Consider the following 23441-nt stretch of genomic DNA (forward strand, 5'->3'; position numbering starts at 1 on the left):
ACATGATAGAATCAGCTGATAGTAGCGGTGATTAATTAACCGACCTTGAACTATTCCGGTGACGGCGCGAAGGTCACGGACAGATTTTATTACTTTAATATTGTTTAAAATGGCATGCACAGGTTCATCAGGTTGAAAATCCCTTTTGAGGTAACGGAACCCTTGGAAAGTAATTTAATTTGAAATCTTCATAAAATCATCCCATGAAAACAAAGAGTAACCTTTGATTCAATTGCAACATGTCACTACATATTATAAAATGTAATAATAAAAGAACAAAAAATCATAGTATGATTTTGCACTGTAACGCAAAAAATACCATAAACATGGAAGGCTTAGTTTGAAACTGGGATTTCCTCAGTCTCATTACCTTATGATGAATTATGTCTAAATGGGTGCCGTCCTTTGCTCCTTTGTAACAGTATGCGGGTTTTTCTAATACGACTTGTCCGGTACTTGATTTGGTTTCCCGAACGGGATTTGATGTGGACATTCCAAAGGGGAATGTCGGCAGACGGCTGGCCGTAAAAACTTAGTAGGATAATTTCTGCAATAGGCTTCTTAAGCCTGCATCGATCCCATAGCAGAACAAGAAAAAAAAATCTTGGCTTTAATTTTATTATAGGCATGACGTTCAATATCAAGCAAGCATCTCTGTTCAGCTTATATTTAAAGATTGGCATTTCAAAGTAATTCGATAGTGAAAGTGAAATTTTCTTTGTTACCTTTAGCTAATAAAACATAACCAGTTAGACGACAAAGACTTTCACCTCAGCAGGAACACAGGCGCTGGCTGTTGTATAAAGTAGTATTTTGCTCGTGACTCCGTCTCTATAATGACCTTCCCAATGTGATAGTAGCGTGTAGCATTCAGAAATGAAGGTTTAGGATCGTGAATTTTTTAGATCCAAGCCAATCTAATTTTCTTAATCCTAGATCCCATTAATCCAAATTTATAAACTTTACCTATATTGTAAAATAACAATTTCGAATATAAAAAAGTACAGAGTATGTTTATTAAGGTATTTCGATGTCACAGAAAAAGTATAAATTTATTAATTTCATATTTTTCGTTAAATAAGATAATATCGAAAATTCGATAGATTCGACATCTACACGAAAACATAGTAAATAAACGATTCATTGTTACAATGCGCTTCTGAAGTAGAGTTTACAAATATAACTTAGTTCTACGAATCGTTTATCCAAGAGACGTAACTAACTTTCTAAATGGCGCATGGAACTCACAAGTTCGCCAATAATTGTTCATTTTAAACCCTCGGCAGAAATAAATGAGAACTTCAGCGAAAGAGTTACACAAAGATATGTTTCAATAGTTAGAATGAAATAAAGTGAATCGACAGCGATTGAACCCAGTGATAACTCGTAGACTGATGTAGAAAGAATGAAAGCATATATATATCCTAGTTATGTTTGCTTTGTAATTATTAGTTAGTAGGTAGATTTTAGTTTTAATTTGTCTTTTTGTAAAATATCAACATTGCGTACTAATTTGTGAGTGTTGTGTACTCCTATTACTGGTACACACATCAGAATGTGACTTTACTACTTTTATGTTATTAACAAGAAATGTGTGTACTGTTGGAGAACCTTATTTAAATAAATAAATAAATAAATAAAAAGCAATAGAAAGTTTAAAAAGAACTTCGACCTTACTAGTGAGACAAAGAGTAGAAGTTAGAATGTTATTACTTTACTAATAAAGTATATTTCTGATGGGCGAGTGTCGGGTGTATTCTACCCTACCCTATAAGGTGTACCGCCCTATATTTTAAGGAGATGGTCTATCAATATAATATGTGCTGAATTATTTCCAAATACGTTCAAAAAATTCTTCGTTTACTTCCGACAAACATCTAAACCGCCGAACATTTCAAAATATCGCATATACTTGGTAAGATTGTACTTAATACAGCGGAACGAACAGCGGTTTCAAAGACGTTCAGTCTCTTATGGCCTATAAAATATTAAGTCTATTGTATACCTAAATATATCTCAATACGCCAACATAAAACACTAACAACAGAATATAGAAGATAAACTTTGCCGACGAGACGTATAAACACGTCTGTACAGTTAAAAACCAATTAACCGTTACCAATAATAGTCGACATTAATGTGGTCACATTAAAACACCGCCACGGCACGCCGCACGTCATGTTTATAGACGACATGAACGTCAACATAAAAATAATTGAAGTTTTTTAATTTGTAAATAAATTGTACAAAGTTGAGTACTTATGCTAATCGTAGTAAAACGTAGGCAATGAGAAACAACCAATATGACAAGAATTCTTGTTTATGAAGGTGCGTTGAGCTCAAGACTGCACACGGTCAAAAAGGAAGCCATTCTTTGACACAACAGCTGTCACTACTACTGACTTGTTTGGCACATTTATTTCCAAGATACCTTACCTGACCTTACTTACCTTACCTTACTTGATATTTTTTCACGGATACCTTCAAAAATGATTAAGACTTAACCGTCATTAAACATTCAGGTATATTCATAAAATAATATTATACTACTAATACGTATCCTGGCGTGGCGTAACAGCGATCTTAGGTAAACACAAAGGCTCGTCTACCGAAGCTCGCAAAACCGGTCTCACGTTAGTAGGTCTGAGCGGTTTCCTGGTCGCCTGCCTACATAGTTATAATAATTTATGACATAAGTCAATTAAACCTGCTCATTTATGTCAGAGTCTATCAGCTGTCTATTGTTTATTATGTAACCGGAGAGGAGATGTTTTTATAGGTATTTTGTGTTCATAATGGCTTGAGAATAGGCGTCGAAGTATTATAACGTCAATTTAAAATGATGCCAATTTAAAAGCTGTTTTCCGTGTCGTGATGGTGAGAGGATGTATTTTGTATTTGGTCGTATTATATTATGAACATTTCCTCGCTTAGTAAGACAGTATACGATGTTGAGTATCAAATTCGATACCGATATTACTCAACCATATTTTAATAGATAATAACATAATGTTACATAATTCTATTAAAACGATAGTCTTGCCCTTTGAAATCGTTTATAATAAAGGACAAAGTTCAGCAGTAATTTGGAACTATGCGGTTTACGATGTCACGTGGGAAGGTTTCACCAACTGTTCGAGTGAAAGGATTATTGTTGAATCAAGTTTGAGTGAAATTGTGCCATACATAATCAGGAGGATCTTTGATTTTGAATATTTATGAAGAAGAGTTTCACTAATGGCTTATACAAACACATTATACCCGGTGGTGCTGGTGGTAACATATATTTTATATCCGTCCGAATAGCAACCACTATACACAAACTAAAACCCACCATAGTGGCCCACGTAAGTGTGTCGCATCCCGAATCAGCCTGTGTTTATCCGGTTCCAACAGGCCGGCATAATTGTATCGACGGTCGAGGAGTAATCATCTCTCATCAGTCAACATTATATTGGACCTCACTTCACTTACCGTCAGGTGCAGAGGAATCAATTTGCCGTGACCAGATAAAAAAACGCGTAAGGGTAGGCAGAGGTGCAACCACTTTTCGTATGTTTCTGGGGTCTCATGATGTGATATTGAGCAGAAAAAGTCGAATATCATTTTTCCCGACCCAGTACCTCAGTGATGTACCGCGCACGCGATAAAGGGCGCCACCGACAGTGTCGTGTTTTAATTTTGTGTATTAATTAATATCAATGCATGTAGAGTCCAGTTAATTATCCCAGTTGCTATCTTTGTGTATTTTCCAAGTTACATGGTTTGAGGATCTGCGCAGGAGATTTATAAACACAGGACTTGGCTATGGCGCTGTTTAATATTCGTAGCAAACTACAAGGTGAGCGGCTATTCCATGTTCATTCATATATATTAAAAACAAAATACATACAACACATTATTGTTAATATATTTCCATACATATGTATTTACTATACACAAGCTAATAAAATGAATACACATTAAAATGGAACAGACGAGAATAAATGTAACAAAGTTCAGTTGTAAATGAAGACGTCACGGCGCAATGCGATTTGCGAGTCCAATGACACGCGCGCCGCGTCGCGTTCAATATACAGGGGCAACGATGTCGGTGTTACCCTAGCACATAGATAATACAGGACTTGCATGATAGCTATTCAAAAAATCTAAATTTAGAGCCGTTTTTACATGACGACTTTCAATAATGCATATAAAAATTACGTAAAAAATAATTAAAAGTGTATTTATCTTAGCTTACGTTATTAAAAATTCTTAAGTTAGATTACGTGTAGAGAGATAGTGGAGTAGTTGTTGCAATTATAATTATATCTCTTGATGGAATGGTTTTTGTTGTATCTGACACGATATAATGACGTTATTGCATTACATGAAGGAAGGCAAAGTACGTCTTACGTCGTAAAGTCTTTGAGGATGAGCATTCTATACTACTTTATACACAAATTGGGCCGACAACCGAGACTTGTTATGAGAACCCTAAGTTTATTAAAATATAATTTAAAATAATTTAGCATAAAAACTGTTCGCCTGTCGCCATGGCCAGTCGGTGAGCGTCGGGCTTTATCAAAGAGTTTGCTTCATTCAACGCCACATCTAAATGTAAAAGTATGGCTTGTGTTGCGTATTTTAATTAGTTCATTTGAAATTTAAAACGACCGTTTTTCGTTTTGTGACAGAATATTGTTGAAGGAATAATTTAAAACAGGACTATGTCGCAGAAGTATGACTTACTTGAAGTTGATTTTTTTTACATATTTTAAAATGCTAAATACTTGTGTCTGTAGTCCGTACCTTTGAAGGGCGCACGACATTTTGTCCATAGCATTTTCTTTGCATGCGATGGTCTTTAATATCAAGTTAAAATCAGATAAATTTTATTTATTTTTAAATACTGTAAAGTACCTTTCAAGGAAAGTGCTGAGATACACAACATTTTCCCTATAGTACTTCTGCCAAAAATATCCGAAACTGTGACTTCAAAGAGGCAAATACATTATAAATAAATTAACGGTATTTTACTTTATAATAAAACTGTTCATTCCAATTTGTAAAAGCAATTAGAATACAGACCGAAGTTCTCATAATGCGAAGACTAGCTTTCCCACGTTGAGAATATTTAGCGGCCAATCAACTGTTTAGCACTTTTGTTCGATGTGTGAAAGTTGATAAGTATGATTTAATGAGAACTGATTCGTATCATTAGTAATTGTTTTTTTATGCGTTTGAGTTCCGACGTGAAGCGGTATTTCCACCTTGTTCTATTTGTTTTGGATATAGCCTAGTTCAAACTGATTAAATATTTAGTAGCGTTCATGTTGGTTTACGTTTATAAAAGACAATCTCACAAAAAAAAAAAATCGTAACACTAAACAACGCGATGCATCATTAATCTGTCGCAAATGTACGAGATATAGACATTCATTATGTAGATGTAGAATATTAAACATACACTTAAATTAATTTGAAGCCAAATACCAACATTAAAATGTTCAAAACACAGAAAACACCGCAATTATAACATAAAAACGTTCCGATACCGTTTACACAAACCACTTAATTAAATTGGCTGAGCTCATTAAGCACATTCGATGTCATGTTCGTATTGTGACAGGTTATTGTAGATTAATTAAATTGCTTCTTGTTATGCACCCCTAGTATATCGGCTATACAAAAACAATTGATTTTCATCTTGACCATGATTTAAGTCATTGTGTGTTGGTCTGGGAGGTGATATTTGTTCCATAGGATGAAGGGAAGAGAGGGGGGGAGCTGGATAGTCTGAATGAATGATGATAAACGATCATGTCACTTGGCTGAAGGTGATCTCTACTATTGCCAAGAAAAAGTTTAAACAATATCGAGATTTTTCTATTGGTCTGAATGGCATTGCACTACGTTCATCATTTCGAGACATTATGTGTTAATTTTAAACAATAACTTTAGTCAATAATGACCACATACGATAATGCAACAACGAACTCACACACAAACACAAAATGCAAAAACAAAATAAATTTATATTTATTCAGCGACACATTATTTGCACTCATCAAATAGATCAATCCAAACCGGATCAATATTGATCGATGACGAGTGAACGACATGGCGATGCCCCGCATCATCAAGGACGGTGCCGGGTGAACGAATGTAAACACTGGCATCGATCAAACGCTTTTCACCGGTCATTGATATTAACGAAGTATTTTTAAGCAAACCAGTGGGTCATCTGATGGTAAGTGGTCACGTCTTCACAAGTGTGTATGCATGTAAATATTTAAATAAAATTAATGGATGTTATGGCAGTGGATTCATACAATTCGAATTTGAAGAAGATCAACATCTCAGTGCGTTTCGTACCATTAAGGCTGCAAAATCTTCTAAACGTTGGGAGAGAATAATCATATATATAACCGTAATAAAATCAGCACAATATTTTTATTTGAAAGTCCCTTAAATTTGGAAATACGATGTACCAGATGATGTGTACACAGTTTACTGTGTAACATGTTAATTTACCGAAGTTTTTTTATCTGTGCACATAAGTCATTGCACTGTACATTTCAGTAAAAAATCCCCTTAGAGATAGTCGCCAATATTATGCCAGGACAAATTGCCTTTTAGCACTTGGCTTACAAAAACTGCATACTGTATGCCGATTTGTACATTAATTATGACTAATACCTTTTTTCGTATAACATCATGCAACTACTTTAAAAACTTCTAGTTTATCGAATGGGTTGACTGCGTTTTTTCATTCGCAGAATAATCATCTCGAACGAATACGAATGAATCGGTTCGGCATAAACGAATTTCGGTATAAAAAACTCGCTTTGAGAGCATGCTAGTGTGTTTAGGACCAAGGACGGTGGCATGTGATTCGGTTTTTTTTATGTCTGTGAGTTGATTTTTAATGACTAACGCTGGTGGGATTTTATTTTTTTTATTTTTATGATTAGATCAAATTCGCCATGTGTTTATAACATAGCGAGTATAGTTGGGTGTGGAACGGACTGCTGAGATGAATGTCCGCAAGTTCAAATCCCAAGTGCACATACTTTTCTAAAAAAAATATGTGTGTATTATTTGTGTATTATCGCTTGCTTTACCGGTGAAGGAAAACATCGTGAGGAAATGTGCATATCTGAGAAGTCTCTATAGGAATAGGGGACCGGACAGGTATTACCAAAACATCTGAAATTCAGTTTAAAGTAAAGTTTGTAATATTAAAAATATTATCTCATATTTGTTTTTGTAAAAGAGTTGTGATTTGTATTTTTAAAACAATAAATAAAATACAATAATTATAGTATTTTTAGTCTATACTTTACGGCAAATGAAACACCAATCACGGCGCATGACGTCACACGTGGGTAAAATGTAAACAAACAGACGTCATCTGGATGTCATACCGCGTTGTGTTATTTTAATGCTTTAAATGTGTTTTTTGACACAGAACTGCTCTAATAATTAATATTAATTTATACGGGACGTTGTTACTATCTTCCAGCTTAACGTTTACAGATTGTTTAATCGTTAATCATAATGGACCGCAAAAATATCGTTGGTGCGTCGTACCTGAATGTAATAATACTTCTATATCTTTACCAAACAAATTATTTATAGATGTACCACGAAAAACAGATATACGAGTAAAGTGGTTGCAGTTAGCAAGACGAACCTACGACGGAATGTCTGCAGACTCACCGATTTAGTTCTGTGAGGATCACTTTGATGTAAGTAAATAAAAAAATAGTGTTTCGGTTTAAAATAAATCGATGAATATTTCAATTAATTAAATCATTTGTACACCCAGGGAGGTTATGGCTTTCATGGCCTACAATTTTTGTAGGAAACATCTTTCTCTAAGCTCAATATTTATTACAATACCGTGAAACAATAGCTTTAATACTTTAACTCGTAGAATTACCCCAAAAATTACCATAAAAAAAAATACCCTGCTGATTCAGTTTTACCCTAAATCTAGGGTAAATAACCCTAATCTGGCATTATTGAATCATTGTTCAAATGACAAGACTTGTCAAGTTGCTTTATCCACGTATGACGTCACACGAGACGAAATGACATAATGTAGCGTTTGCGCGGGAATTATAGCTATTTAACATTTAGGCATGGTTTTATGTCCTTTTTAAGCTTTATTTGTGCAAAATACTATTTTTCTTGGCTGTTTATATCCACAATGATCAATTTAAAACACCTTCTGAAAATTTGTCCGGTCCCCTATTTTGAGAGTGTGTGAAGTCCAATCCGCGATAGGCCAGCGTGGCGAACTAAGGTCTAACCCCGCTCAGTAGTAGAAGAGGCCCGTGCTCAGCAGTGGCATGGAATATAATACAGGGCTGATTTATATACCTATATATATTATAAAATACATTTATTATTGTTTAATAATTATATAGCCTTTACATACATTTATTATTGTTTAATAAATATATTTAGACGATAATACTGAAATCGCCCGACTTTACGCGTCTAGAATATCCATGAAAAATTAAATCAACTACTAATAGGATTCTGTTAGGTGACAGAAATAGACAATAGTATCTATGTACTATCCAGACGGGCTTAAGCGTACTTATAACACTAATAATGTAGACTATAGCTAGTCTGCAAATCGCCGATCTTTATCCTTCAACCATTGAGCGTCGGAAGAAGTTAAATTATGGGCAGATGGGTCTGCACTTAGTCGGTTTCCGTCAGAATTAATGTGGGCGACTTACTTACATAAGGAGCAATAACCTTTATTCGGAAAGCAAAACACTGCTCATTCAAAAAGACAAGGAAGTGACTCATTTACAAAATCTGCTAAATTCTGCAGGAAATAATTGGAACGTGGTCAACATAATATAATAAAGAAAATATATATTTTTTTATCTTATATACAGAAAAACTGTGAACGTTGTATATAAAAACATAGCGGCCCGCTCTGGCTTTGCAAGGGTATAACATAACAAAATAACAGTATTTCTCCTCTATTTAATAGATGTTATTATACATATAAACCTTCCTCTTGAATCACTCTATCTATTGAAAAAAACCGCATCAAAATCCGTTGCATAGTTTTAAAGATTTAACCATACAAAGAGACATAGGGACAGAGAAAGCGACTTTGTTTTATACTATGTAGTGATATTCTTGGTCAATATTTTACTGTATGTCATTTGCGAAGGATGAAATTTTCCGAAACAGAATCCGACACAACTTATAGGACTAATAAAACGCACAAATATAGTCTGGAAATCATTTTAATAATAATTAGATTTTAGATAGATTACAAAAAGGAAACAGGAATCGGGTAATAAGGACCCTTCATCACTGCTGTATGTATAAGAATTAGGCAAGGAAGGTCATTACGAACATTCTTCGAAAGCCTTTTGACCGAGTTTTTCAAATAGCATCTCTTGAATTGTAAATTTTCAGAAGTTGCCTAGCCCAATCGTAACGATGAGGTCACTTTTTCCAAAACCCAACGCTATCAACTAAGTTTATCAACCCAGTGAAAACACGCAGTTCCCTCCTTCAAACTGATACCAGAGTGGAACAAGGCGAAACAGTGATAAATAAAGTAATAAAATTTATATATTATCCGTTATCTTGCAATAGAAGTAAGCCACTCGCGCCACCCGGTTCCTTGATCCCAGACAAGACGATAAACCAGGATAAAATAACACAAATAGTTGACGGAAAATATAGTAATTACTTTACGTATATTACGAGTATTTCTCAAAATAAATGTACATAACGAAATCATCATCAGTTCAGCCGGGAATCGTCCGCTGCTGGACTAAGGCCTCCCCCATTGAACGCCACAGGGACCGGCTCACCGTAACGAAATAGTATTAAAATTATTTTTCCTGTCTCAAAGTCTTAATAAATTTGTTATTTTAAATAATATTATGTAGAATTTATGTTTTAAGACAAACAAAAAAAAAGATGAGCCATTTTTTAATCATATTTCGTAAAAACTATTTCGTTGCGTACATTTATTTTCAGAAATGTTATAACGCGTGTTACAGAGATAAAAAATGATTATGAGAATTGATTCTATGTGATGTATTATTGCTATCATACCATATTATAAAGTAGAAGAAAGATGTGAAGCAGAAACCATGGCTTACCTGTAAAAGAGATGTTTGTTATTAAAAATAAATTATTTAACAATATATTGCAAAATGTATGTACATATAAGGATTTAGGAAATGACATAGCGATTATTATGTAGTTTTCTTCTCAAAAACGTTAAAAATAAATGTATTATATTTTTATATTATATAAGTATATTATATAAAAGTACTTCTAATTAAATACATTGATTGACGACACAATAAACCATAAGGATGTTACAAACACGTAAATATTCCTCGCAATTGTAATATCATAGAGTTGACAACCCTAAGCTCATCGAGATCAAGCACTCCCGTACTAATAGTGAAAGCTGGGGAGGAAGCGGTTTCGACCGGGTTCATACAAAAATTGCTCGGAATAGGGATAGTAATTTAGTTGCTGACGGAATAACAAACGCAGCTGGAGTCCCACCAGGAGTCTTTAAAAAAAACATAAATTATTTTATTTCTATAAAACCTTACTATCCTATTATTAATTTGATTACTTTATGATTGCACATTAACACCAGTTAAAATATGAAAATATCAAGCAGACGTAAATACGAATGACTTTCTTGAAGATATTAATAATAATAATAGCCCTATTATTATATACTTGCCCACTGCTGAGCTCGGGCCTCCTCTATTACTGAGAGGGATTAGGCCTTAGTTCACCACGCTGGCCTAGTGCGGATTAGTAGACTTCACACACCTTCGAAATTTCTATAAAAAACTTCTCAGATGTGCAGGTTTCCTTCACCGTTAAAGCGAACGATAAATATACAACGAATTCACACATAATTTTAGAAAAGTCAGAGGTGTATGCCCTTGGGATTTGAACCTGCGGACATTCGTCTTGGCAGTCCGTTCCAAACCCAACAAGGCTATCGCCGCTTGAAGATATTACCTAGAGTTATTATATTTTAGTCAAAAGAATACAACACTTCCGACGCAGTGTTGATGTGACGATGGTGAACATTTATTTATTAACCGAATCAGGAACCCTCTTGTCTCTGTAGAGTCTAGACCCATTCGAGTTTAATGCACGCATGTCTAGACGATTGTCGCTGAATGGCTGCAGCAGAACTTACGACGAGCGCCGTCTGGACGACCTCCCCACCCTCCGAACCCTCTACACCCCCGCGCCAACCTGTTTACCCAACACAGTCCTCCATTACTAACACTTTCCAATTTTATTCAGTCTAATAAGCCACTGGTGTTTCGTCGCGAGACGTTGCGAGGGTTCTGGCTTCGTCAGCTTAAAAACGAACCGAAGTGACTCAGTATTTTGGATTGAGAGCAGCCGATATGACGTTCGCGACCGGTAAATAACCCTTTCATTCGTTTCAAGTACATTAAATTTATGTTGAGTTAGTCATGCTCACTTTCTCTTTGAAAACAACTGGACATTCACAACATAAGCGATTCTAGAATTTGTCTCAATAAAATAAGTAGCTTGCTTTATATAACTACAACCGTTAATTTATAATATTCATGGCCGAACATTGACTTGCATTACTTAATTAAAAACATTCAAGATGAAGATATCACGCACACCTGACATTGAAGCAAAATATATCAAACAAAGAAACAACAATGTTTACTACGCAACAACAAAGGTGATCAAAGGGCTGAGAGACGCATTGTCCTTAAACTGGTTGGAACGCGGCCAACGGAGACAAGTTCTGTGACCATGTGACCAGCTATCAGCTACTTTCACGAGGAGCGAGGATGTAGCCGGAATTCGTATAAAAAGAAAAAATGTTGCGCGACTAAGAAAAATATCTGGTGGTGGTATTGCTTTCGAAATCGAAAAATAAAAACTTATTTAGAGATATGGGTTGCTGTAATAATGACGAGTGTTGCTTAGAAAAAAAAATGTACTGAGCCAATAATTGTGAACCATTCAATGCCTCACAAATTGTATTTTCAGAAAAAACAGTAGCCTAGATATAACATTATTTTAAAAACTCAACACCTTAGGGAAACGTCTTGTGGTAGACAAAGACAATAAACATTTACCCACGCCCGATATATCAGCCAACAATGTTAGTAATGTAAACTGACTACTCATATACACATATGGGAAAATGACATTTATGAAATGTCAACTGCGCATATAATTTACATGTTTATATTAATCGGAAGTTCCACCACATTGTGGATATATTGTACGTCGTGCGGTGGCCAAGGGTCCATATAACCAGATGCCTGTCGAATTCACTTTCGTAATTTATATAAAATCTAATTATCATTACAATGATATGTAGGCCCCATTTATTAGTATTTTAGGTATATGTTGCGTCGGCTTCCTTTTCAGAAAATTTCACCGTCGCCACTGACGTCGCATTGATATCTTTAGTAGCATATTTAGAATGTAGTATGTCATGTAGGTTTTTTTATTCAATTCAATGACGTAACATGCAGGTCATTCGACTTATGATAAAATGTGGCTTGTAGAAGTTTAAATTATATTTTGATATGTTTTATTTCATTGCACTTGTCTTATTGAGAAGTGGGAACTTGTTATAACGTATAATATTCAATTATATTCTCTACAATGTCTTTAACATGAGAATAAAGACTAACACTGCTGCTTGTCGTGAGAGATTTTAAAGCAATTATTACAAACAGCAAATATTGTCGTCAAATGGTATAATATTGCTGATATGTACAGATTATATTTTAGAAGTTCAGTTTGTGAATGATCTGTAATTGTCTAGATAACATTTACTAAATATAACTATAGTTTATTCTAATGTAGGTAATAAAGGAAAAAGTAATAGCAATAGATTATTTTTATTGCAACATGATAAAAATATGTTGCGGAATGGAAAAACAAGTGGTAAGTATTTCTAATCGTTTATCGCCTTTTATGTCCGTCAAAAGGGGCGTATATGGATCTTACCAATTATCTTGATCCCTTTAGGAAGCTATAACATAACTCAAAGAAAAACAATTCATAAATAAACATGAACGTATTATTGAAGTATACGTCCATTACTTTGAGCAAATAGCTAAACCGCTGTATTAATAGTAATAATGCTTAAAATAATTATTAATTATAGAATAAAAGAAGTTCTTTTGTATAAAAAAGTGTCAATAAAAAAACGCGGAAGAAAAAAAATATCAAAGGCCGATAACCCTAACCGAGTATAGGATACGCGCGAATTTCACTTTAATAATAATGTTTCTGTATATTTATCGAAGTGAAACCATTCTTCGCTTTAAAGACTGGCTTTTGACAGAAATACACGTTGATTTATAGTATATTACTATTATTCATGATGAAATCATACGATAGCGCGCATTTAGGTCAACTAAAGTTAGTCTTTCTAGTTTTTGAGACTAAATACTCGTACTCTACAAAATTTTAGCTCGATTAATACTTAGTTTTTTACGTTTAATATTGTTCGTGTTGAGCTAAATTGGACTAAGGTCAGCACGACTAGACTAGTACAATGCAAAAAATATGCTTTAATTAATAAAAATAGCAAATGCAGTATTCTATATCTACATTTATAAAGATTTACGAATATAAGGCATTGTAATAATGAACACCATTATGTGGTAATAGAAGTTTTTTTTTTAGTACGAACTGAAATGAGTTAGGGTGACGGTTAGGACCCTTTCGAGCCAGTACACTTTTGACCTTAGCACTTTGAGTATTTAGACTTCAGAGAATGTACGATCGCGTAACATATTTTACCGCGCACAAACTGCAAATAAATTATAGTATATTTCTCCACGTGTCGCTACAATGTTCATTATTAGTTATCTATTGTTTTATCACTAGTACTGCACGTAAACATTGTTTTGTGTACAAACAAATATAGTCGAGGTTACGTAACGTTGTTTCGTAAAACATCGTGACAGATGTTGAAGACCGTGACATTGCGAGTCTCGGATTTATAATAAACATAGCATCACGCTTTTGCTATGGGTAGACAGTTGTGTCACAACTCGCAAGCAAAATACTATGTATAATATGTAGCCAGTGACTATTGGACAGTGATATAATAAGGCTTAATATCTCATGTCTCAGGATGTTGAGCGCAGTGGAATACCGAACAATACTTTGTAATTCAGGGTATTGGATGGTGTGCTACTGTTTATGGGCGGTCGTATCGCTTACCATCAGCCGTACGGCAAGCTCACCTCGTCAATTAAAGCAATAAAAATATATATAAAAGTCGGCAAACGACTAGAACACACTACCGCGTAGTTGGTTTTTATTTGTATGAAATATAGTGACAGTTGCATACCAAACCTAACCCCCACCACGCTGTAGCGAGTTCTTTGCCAGCTATTGTAATAGGGCAAGCGGATTGCCATTCGCTGAGCACATTTCCAGGCTTCGGGCTGGTATTAAGAAGATACAACACAAAGAGACATCACCTTGTCAATATAATTGCTTCTCCACGCTTTGTCTAACCAATGAATATTCCAAGAATTCGTGTACAAATAAAATACATACGAAATTACAAGTAGGCAGTTTCAATTACCGTAATTGTTCAGCCCACGTGCGGCCCACAAGGGCTCCTTCACTTTACAAGGCGAGAACAGTGGGTCAGTCGTCACAGGTTGATGGTCATTTGTAAATTATAGGCAATTTAATACATCGACACCCACGACTGTAAACTTATTCAACAGCCATTTAGTTTTTAGAAAAATTGAGTATAAACGAGTAAATTTGTTTGATGTTAAGTGTGCGCAATCGTTAAAAAATGCGTTTGATTCTCCTCAGAGATTATTCTCCAAAATATTTATTCTTAAATGTAGCACTCGTCCTAGGCTATTTACTGAATGATGAATAGAAATGTAACAATAAAACTATTTGTACAAGTTTTATTGCTGAAGAAATCACCCTTGCTCCTTAAGCTTCACCGGATATGTAAAACGAAGCGAGAAAAGAGAGCATCTACGGCACAAAAGGTACATGCAAAACCAAGCTTAATTAACTTAAAAATAAACGTTACAAAGGAAGAAATGCATTGGCCGCGAGCCAATAAATAATGCGCCAAAATCGGTATATACTTCGACGCTGAATCACATTTGACTTTCGTTCGCACAAAGAGATTATCAAGTATCGTTTATCTTCACACCTTTGGAATAAGATAAATCAGGATACTTTGTATCAGGTGATTTAACGGCCGGCAAAATAATTACGACTGGCAATCGTTTCGTTAAGTGCACTGAGCAAATCAATTAAGTTTTGTTGCGGATATTTCAGTTCTCCTGACAATGAAACTCTAAAGATAAACAGATCCTATATATTCACCATTATGCCCAAAAAATACAAGTATTTTAACAAATATGTAGACGCTGACAATGGAAGTCGTGAGACCGTGAGGAATTTCCTAAGATCGTCGACATTAAGGATGAAAGGAGGGATAAAGGAACGATGTTGGCAAAGGATTCCATTGCTCATAGTTAAAACGAACGAGCTAGAGAGTATGGTCTCTACAATGTAGCCAAGTTTTCTCGATCGCCAACGAGACCAATTTGTTCCTTCCGACGAGAGAAATGCAGATGCAGCTTATTGACTTTGTACAGATAACGACATAGTTTGTTACTGACTTAAAATACTGAACTACGAATATGTAGGTGTCCTAGAATTTAATAAGATACTTTATGGTTACGTAGAGTCATTGGAGGTTTTATAATATTGGAATTTGCAAACGCTTGATAATGGATTATTTGCAAATGTCATTCCGCTGTTAACATTTTGTAAAAGTATAGCATGAATTATCGCTTGTTTTAACGGTGAAGGAAAACATCGTGAGGAAACCTGCATACCTGAGAAATTCTCTATAGGAATTTCGAGAGTGTGTGAAGTCTACCAATCCGCACTAGACCAGCATGGCGGACTAAGGCCTATTCCCTCTCAGTAGTAGAGGAGGCCCGTCCCAACAGTGGGGCAGTATATAATACAGGGCTGCTATTATAATATTATTATTATTATATAGCATGAATTTATTACAGAGGTTATAGATGGCTGGTTGAACTCGCTTATCGTAGACAGTTACGAAAGCTAAATAATAATTAACGATATAATTATTTCTGTAAACATAATGGCGCTATTGATAAAAAAAAACTTTCACTAGATTACATTTATCTTAACATAAAGGAGCGACCGAGCGAGGTCAACAAACGGATGACGCGATAAAATCTCGCCGGTTTTAAACACTGAATTTAAAAATCGTATTCAGAGTAAAATAGTTGAAACTCAAAGGAATACCGATGAATGAAAAGCGCACGGCGGAATCTTTTGTGCGGGCACTAGGTAGTGACGTCACGCGTACCCGTATTTTGGCATTTGCGAAAAGCGTTTGCGGATTACCGTTCGCGTTCATCAACTGTTGGCTATCGCGAAATTTAATTTCATGCGAATATGACGTTCTTTATTCAAATAACAGCTTAAATATGTAGGTAACCTTGTTTCGTAGAATTAATATGGTTTTGTTTCGAAATTGATAATTTAATAAATCACATTTCTTGTAGTTTTGTAATGGCGACGCTCGCGTGGCTGTTGACAGTTGCATGCACCGATCAATTAGAATAGCAAATCTCCTAAAATATTCATTACAAAACAAACAGTGAAATGACATTGTAACTGCGAATGTAAACGTACATTGTTTACATCACTAGTGCACACAATAGAGAGGGGGAATAAAAACAAACTTACCGAAGCAAAGCGAACATTTATGAAGTAAAGAATCCACTTCTACAGCTTAGATTCACTTCGACGAACCTTCTAAGAGTTGCGATGTAAACTCTCGTAACCATTGTATTAGTTATGAGTCAATTTTTAATTTTTTTTATATTACAAAAAGAATTAAAAAGATGCTTGAAAAGAACGATTTCTATATTTATGATTAGACTTTTATGGTAAAACAACTGTCAATTAATGATAGAATGAAATGGTAAGTTTGTAGAAACAAAAAATATTTATGGTAGCTACCTATTATGAATTAAAATTACTTTGTTACAACAAATATAATACAAAATTAATATCTCACCAAAATATATTTTTAATATAAACGTTACTCTTGCCAATATATCAAAGAAAACCAGCTGCTTCGTTCAATAAAATGTATTGACATTATTTCAAAAGACGGAATTCTTATAAGCACTTATAGAGTTCGACATCACAAAAAATATCAAAGTAAAACTAAAAATGTGACTCATGTTAGAAACTTCTTGGTATTTCATACATGTTAATGTATTTTTTAAATTGGCTGCACAAAGGTTGAGCGAGTAAACTTCCAAATGCCAAATTAGTTATTAGACAAACGTCTGAAGTCTACGGTAGCTAATGGTATTTTTAATAAAAATATTAAAGATCCCAATTTTAATGCTAAACTATTCTTACATTCGTATTTTTTTGGAAAACATTAGTTCATCTCTGACCAGACAGAGACGAAACAGTTAAACACACAATTCATAATACAAAAACAGACACTGTTATTACCACATAAATATTGTAATGTCGACAAAAAAGCGCGGAGAACCGGTACTAATGAACTGAGCCATTATTTACTACGACATTAAGGTCGCGCGACAAATCGCCGGGACTCGATACAAACGCTAAATTACTAATGACACGTGTTCACACGGTTTACTGTTTGAACCAATTTTGGACAATTGTGTGTCAGTAGGTTTCTGATTGTCCATGAATCATGGCCTTTGTGGCGTGTCGTACAAACATTTTTACCGTTACACATTTTTTTTTTCATTAGTTTTCAGGATATAGCACTGAAATTTTATGAGCTTAGCGTTGTCCAACCTTTGTGGAGTGTCGTACAAAATGTTACATATTTTTAATGTTTGATGATTTTTTATCAATGGTTTACAGGACATGTTAGTGTTATGTGAGATGTAGGCCTTTGGATGTTCGGGACTTTACGGCTTACGAATATTGTCTTCAACATTATTATAATCTTTGTTAAGCTTGTTTTCGTGAACATTTCGCGTGTTAATCTTCAGAGCTCTAGATTAAAAGATATCTACCATCAGACGTGAGTAAATATATTGCTTGACTGCTTTAATGAATTATTTATTGTGAAAAAATAATTATACGGATCATAAATATTACTTTATTTTTCTAGGTTTCTGAATGGAATGTACCAATATAATTTATTAGAATTAGCTATATGGGATCAGAGAGATATACTACAATTCAAGCAAACTGTAAAAGTGCCAAAGACTCTCTTTATTGTTTTCAAAAGACAAATTGAAGGTTTTAAGTAAAATAGCACTGCAAACGTTTCTGTTAATTGAAATAGACTACGGCTAACTTTGCCTCTTATATTTATCGCCCGAACTGCAATGAATATTCTGAAGGAATCACACTATAAGAAAACTTTCATAGGTAGAGGATTAACTCTATGGCATTATATCGTGTGCAAGGGGTATTAGTAATTTGAAATAAGAACCTCGGTACCATCGTGCGATACTGCGCGGGTACCGTTATGAGGCCGCGCGGGTACCGCTACCTCACCGACCGGTAGTATGTAGGATAAACACGGCTTTGCAGATCGGTAGACTCATGTTTGCAACAACGGTGAAGTTTTATACACTTTCCAATCGTCCTTTTTTGGCAATTATTCGGTGTTTTACTAGCATTTTCAATAATCGATCCCAATCGCTTTTTAAATCTATCTTAAAAATGGGCCACTTGGAATAGTATTTTTTTGATATGCTTAAAAATAAGTAATTTTGTTTGGTTCATTCTCGGTATCGGATTGATGATTGGGATTGGGATCGTTTATTGAAAACGGCGGTTAGTAATTAAAGTGTTTGCTTTTAATTTTCGATGTTGACATTTTAAAATTAGAATAGGTGTTTTATATAAAATACTATAACTTGAAGTAACTAATTGATATACGAAATCAAGTTAGGTAACAATAACTACTGACGACTCGGGCGCCTTTAGCCATATTTAGAAAATCCGAATAATTTTATAAATGTCAATAGCTTGTTCTATTATGTAAAGCATACATAATATATTGGTAATAGTTTTTATAAATACACGAGGTCATTGAAGACTCACTTTGTTGTCAATAGTTTGACATTTAGACGGAAAATAAAGTCATAATGAGGTCATACCTTCAGTAGTCCTAGGTCAGGGCGTGGATTTTTATAACAATTTAGAATTTCACACGAATTATTTTACAGTCAAACTGCGTCTTTACATGTGTCTATTTTTAATAAATTTTCTAATATCTGAAATAAATATGGAGTCAACGTGGAATTAGTGTTCAAGATTTATATCAATAATTCTTTGTTTCGGAAGTTCGAAATATCGCATGCAGTTTCACAATTAATGAAGGCGTCGAAAGTAGCATTTAGATTCAAATTAGGTATTTCATATGTTCGCTTAACGTTGTTTAATAAATCCATAAGTAAAAATATAGATACAATTTCTATAACCTTTTAAGCATATTTACCATATGAAACGAGTTAGGACATGTTTTCTGCACGGGTTCGGGAAAATTACATTTGATAGTAATTTATTGCAGCCCAATTAAAATGTAGATCATGTAAAGTCGTTGTATCTATTGTAGGTAAATAATTACGCTACTTATTATATTCGTATTGTTACAATATGAAACTGCGCCTAAATACATACTTTCTAATCTTATTGTTATAATTTTGAGACGATAATAATATTGAAACCATCGTTATTTATGAAACATTACGAACATTAATGGTCTACATAAAAAGGTTAATCGATGTTACTACGTTTTCCAACACTGATCTTTATCATATTTGCATTATTATTTTATAAAGAAAATAACACTACTACACTTAAGTTCTGTTAAGAAATAAGATTTATGAATATGATTTTTTTATGGCTTTAAATGACGAGACGAGCATGCCGTTCGCCTGATGGTAAGCGATAAGACTGCTCATAAACAGTAGGAACACCATCCAACACCTTGAATTACAAAGTATTGTTTGATATTCCACTGCGCTCGCCATCCTGAGACATGAGATGTTAAATCTCACTATGTCCAGTAGTTACACTGGTTACAATACTTAATAATTGTACACAAAACTTAATCGATATTATTTTTGCGTTTTCCAACAACGATCTGTTATCAGTCATTTATGTATAGATTTCAAGACTAACGTATCAAGATTATACATGTAAATACAAAATATCGTGAGATTTCCCATACAATAACATCAAGCTCTTTGTTGGAATTGCTTTAACGTATCTAAGACCCTTATCGGTTGTAAAACGTTAAAATGAGCGCCCGATAAACTAAAGTCTTCTACTACTTCTAACTATATTTTACAATTTTCATTATAGTTGTTGGTAACAGAGGTTAACAGAGGCGAAGGGTGATATTTTTTAAAAAGTTACCCAAGGCAAAAAATAGCCTATCGCGATCAATTTAACAGAAAACAAACGCAATCGTAAATAAACCTAAAAGGGAAGTGAGTAGGAATCACATTGTATGGACGCTTCGCCACTGGTTTGTAATAGAGTCCGGCTGTAAAATGTAGAGTCGAAAATCAATTGTCAGACAGGACTGCACAACTTATGACCGATACTTTGGTAGCATAGATGCAAGTGCATGCGATCGCATTGATGTACTTTTGTTTTCTTTTTAATTTTTGTTTTTTGGTCCCAATACGGTATTTTATGTTTATGTAGAGACAGAAAATAGAAGACTTAACGTTCGTAAAATGCGCATTTAACAGTTACTCGTACGTAGTTAGCGCTATGAATCATTTGAATACAAAATGTATGAAAGAATTTGTTTGTAAACAGTGATGGAGTTTACGTAAAATGTTTACGGCGGAATTTCAGTTGAAAAAGTTAATCTATTTATACGCAGTGTTTTTGTTATTGCAGTCCCGCTCCAAGTACTTATTTCATGGGTATGTTTTCAAAAACACCAAAGATTTTAGTTGAAGGAGAGATATTTAATTTTCAAAACATACATTTATTTTCCTAAACTCGGATAATTCACTTGTAGCGTTCAAAATGCATTTTGAATACAGTTTTAAGATATATGCACTATCGTGCCGATAATGACTATATTGTGAAATCGCACAAGACAATCAAATTATACATCCATTTTCACATTACATAAACGTAAAACAAAACCTACCTTTTGGCACAGCAGCGACGTTATTTTGAGACGTGGGAACAACACTGTCGACAACACTCACAACACAACACTATATTGCGCGGATGAGGTGAAGAAAAAAATATTTTCTCCAAAAAAACAACTCGCACTATATTTAGCCAACGCGATAACGCGAATGCTCTAAACAAAGAGCGGTGTAGCAACTGACGTCGGTCTTGCGCGGCGTCCGCACGCGAATTGACGCTTGGGCTCGCTTGTTGCACCCCGCTTGTCAACAAACAAAGAAGGCCGAGTCGTTTTGCGCAGGCGCACCGCGCAACGACTCGCACACACCCGCGAACACAATGCGTGTGAATGAACACGTAAACATTCGTGTAGATTGATGGATTTAGCTTTGGACGAAATTTGGCAGTGAAATTCTGCTAATGCGTCTCCTTTCGACTTTCTAATAAGTAAAAATATATTATGAAGCTCAAATTCTGAAACAAAACTATGTTGGCGTTAAATGGATGTAATAAGGTTTCGAACAGCTGTGGTCTGGTTTAACAACCTCTTTATAGTTGAGTATGAGGCGTAAACTGATCGGCTGCGAGCAGACGACGACGAAAACTGATTATTCGAATTTTAAATATTAGTTATAATAAAACCCCCTTCGTGGCAATATCTGTGTGAATTAGCTTTTTCTTGTCATTGAATAATACATTACGTGGTGTGCAAAAACAAATTATATAACCCATATTATTTGCTACAAACGTTTACACATACATTTGCTGCGTAAAACGTAAAATAACCGAAATAAAATTAACAGGAGGCCTAAAAATGCGCAAATAATTTTTACACGAACAACACGTTACGTCGAACGCAAACTGCGCAAAACGTTGTTTTGGTTCTAGTAGAAATCTGAGTAATCACGTTAGCTTCAACGTTATCATTAGCTTATCATCCAGCTGTAAACGTATTATCGGAGTCTAGCCTCTAGACCTTTCGACAGCTGATTGTGACGACACCAAGCTATCTATAGAAAGTTTATCATTTATCTAATAAGTTTTCCATTGTTCTGGGAAGTAAAATACATAAAAGAGGGTTTGGCCTATAGACAGCCAATGTCATTTATCGATGAGTAGAGATAAAAACATTCAATATTGTGACGAAAAATTGCGCACTGGGCCAGTAAGGAAATAAGGGTTAAACAAGCATTTTTATCAAATTTTGTTTGTTTGTTGAAGACACTGGAGTTAATGTCCTTTTGACGTTGCCCTTCCATTTTGTTTATTAGCAATAGGCGCTGTGTGAATGAAGGCGAGGAAACTGCCAGAACGTCTTCCTGACTGACCAGCTCTCGAAGTGCCTTAAACTACTTAAAATAAGGGCGTTAATAAACGGGCAGCCGTGAACCGTGTACTGCGTACGAAAAGAATTCCACAGCGCGGGGGCGGCCGAACGGCAAATAAACAAGCCGGTCCGCGTGTCAACGACACTCGTATGCGAATTAAGTTTATTTGATTTGGTAAAATTGAACGCCGTTTCGTGCGAAATTTAATCAGTCTGGTTCGCGAGAACTCGTGCGTCAACACGGTCTGCGGTGCGACACTGCTGGGATACCCTTGGATGGTGCCCGAAAAATGTTTTAAGTTTCGTGCGTCTGATCTAATGCGGTTTACGTACGAAATAATTTGTTGCTTTCATGAGAATTGGGTAACTTTTATTGTTTAAATGCGGTTTGATGAAAAATCTACTGTTGGTGTCAGTTATATTGACTGGATAGGGTCTGTTGTATACAGGATTGAATATTCTAATTAATTTTTAAAAATCTGGGGTCATGACGTCGGTGTCATCGTCATAAAACCATGCAACGTCTTCCTAGTCTACAATGCTTAAACTGCATTATATTTAGAGTTTACGGTCAGATGCACCGTACTTTGTTTACCTTGCCAGGAAAGCTTGCTAGTAAAATATCATGGCGGATACAAGACGCTATTTTGTAATAGCGTGTTCAACAAAACATTTTATAACTATAAATACAAATGCTGTAATCAAAATGTAAACACAATAAACTACATTCATAATACCTGTGTCAAGTTGTGTCATATTATGTAGGTCATTGATGTGTGGTTTTTATTATTTTATGTACAGGTTCTCTTTAAGACTATATTTTTTTTAATATTCCTGTTACTTTCTAGAAGGAAAAATATTGCAATCTGTTCACCTTGAC

General features: G+C 34.8%; 1 protein-coding gene across 1 annotated transcript in view; it reads right to left on the reverse strand.

Annotated features, from left to right (window-relative positions):
• The window catches only part of LOC115456411 (protein yippee-like CG15309), a 56539-nt gene extending 34415 nt beyond the window's left edge, over positions 1 to 22124 (reverse strand). Inside the window, exon 1 of the mRNA XM_037438400.1 lies at positions 21251 to 22124. The gene's annotated coding sequence lies outside the window, so the exon portion shown is untranslated. The remainder of the gene's footprint in view (positions 1 to 21250) is intronic.
• Positions 22125 to 23441: the final 1317 nt, after the last annotated feature.

This window comes from Manduca sexta, chromosome 14 (assembly GCF_014839805.1).
Source record: "Manduca sexta isolate Smith_Timp_Sample1 chromosome 14, JHU_Msex_v1.0, whole genome shotgun sequence".
Lineage (NCBI taxonomy): Eukaryota > Metazoa > Arthropoda > Insecta > Lepidoptera > Sphingidae > Manduca > Manduca sexta.